Here is a 1,765-nt window from a genome sequence, read left to right as displayed (position 1 = left end):
GAAGAGAAGAACACAGTGGTACTGTACTGTATCAGGTGCACGGTTGAAGCTGAGTCAACAAGGTGAAGGAGATTCCAGCACTTGAACAGTCTTAATATTTAATATGGGGCAACAGTGAACATGTTTCAGCTGTAAGCATCATCACTGTAAGAAACAGTGGTGAAACACACAATATATATATAAACAGCTGAGGTTAGATCATGATTGCTTAATGAGAAACACCTGTGAATGGACCACCAGAGGGGGAGTGGCTACATGACATCAGCAACAGAACAACAAACAGCAAACTCTTATATGAACCTCCACCGTGTCACTGCTGCACAATGAGAAGTAGTGAGCACAGTTTATAATAAAAAGAGGTTCAACAGCAAACTCTTACGTAACTTACGGTCAAAAGAATTTGCAGCGGGGAGGAACTGTCAGGTCCCGTCAAGTTGTTTAGTTTTTCCACTTCCTCTTTTATTTTATTTGGATCCCCTCACTTCCTGTTTGTGTTTCTTCTCAGTGTCTTGACTCTCTGTATGTGTGATTGTTCATTGTCTTCACCTGTGTCTCATTATCCCCTCTCCCTGTGTGTATTTATACCCCTCCTCTCCCTGTGTGTATTTTGCTTTCTTCTCAGTGTCTTGACTCTCTGTATGTGTGATTGTTCATTGTCTTCACCTGTGTCTCATTATCCCCTCTCCCTGTGTGTATTTATACCCCTCCTCTCCCAGTGTGTCTTTGTCAGATCGTCTGCGTTTCTTGTCACAGCGTTCCGGCCCATTTTCCTTGTGTTTTGACCCCTCGTGCATTCTCTAAGATTCTGATTCCTGGTTCCTGTATTTAGCCTAGCGATTTTGTACTTCTGCCCGGTTTGACTGACTCCCTGTGTACTGACCCTTTTTCTGGATTAAACTGTCTTTTGCTAACCGTCTGCCTCAGCTCTGCTTTATGGGTCCACAGCCTGTCAGCTCAGTTCATGACAGGAACCACTTCTATGCCTTGAAATGTAAAGAAACGTACATCATGGCCGGCTGCATGGAAATACCTGGCCGCAGGAGATTTTTCATCTTTATTTCTAATATTTCTTTTATGTTCAGAAATCCTCATTTTTAAGTCTTGTTTAGTTTTGCCAATACAAACCAACCCACACAGACATTTTAAAAGATAAACTGCTTATTTGGTTCTGCAAGAGATCCTGTTCCTGATGATGAACTTTTTACCATTGTGGGGGTGTAGAAAAACATGTCTGACCATGGCATGACACTGGGCACAGCCCAAACATGGGAAATTCCCCCTGTCAAATGAGACGAAAGATATCAGGGAGGATCATACATTTTTTACTCTGTCCAAATCATCACTGTAGCCTCTCTACCTGAAGTGATTACACATCTCTATAGCCTGTTCCTCAAATGCCTTGTGTGTGCTGCAAATTCTTTTGACCNCATCATGGCCGGCTGCATGGAAATACCTGGCCACAGGTGATTTTTCATCTTTATTTCTAATATTTCTTTTATGTTCAGAAATCCTCATTTTTAAGTCTTGTTTAGTTTTGCCAATACAAACCAACCCACACAGACATTTTAAAAGATAAACTGCTTATTTGGTTCTGCAAGAGATCCTGTTCCTGATGATGAACTTTTTACCATTGTGGGGGTGTAGAAAAACATGTCTGACCATGGCATGACACTGGGCACAGCCCAAACATGGGAAATTCCCCCTGTCAAATGAGACGAAAGATATCAGGGAGGATCATACATTTTTTACTCTGTCCAAATCATCA

This window comes from Seriola dumerili, unplaced genomic scaffold (assembly GCF_002260705.1).
Source record: "Seriola dumerili isolate Sdu_G_001 unplaced genomic scaffold, Sdu_1.0 BDQW01000017.1, whole genome shotgun sequence".
Classification (NCBI taxonomy): Eukaryota; Metazoa; Chordata; class Actinopteri; order Carangiformes; family Carangidae; genus Seriola; species Seriola dumerili.
The sequence above is the reverse complement of the archived record's forward strand: the minus strand, read 5'-3'. Positions refer to the sequence as shown.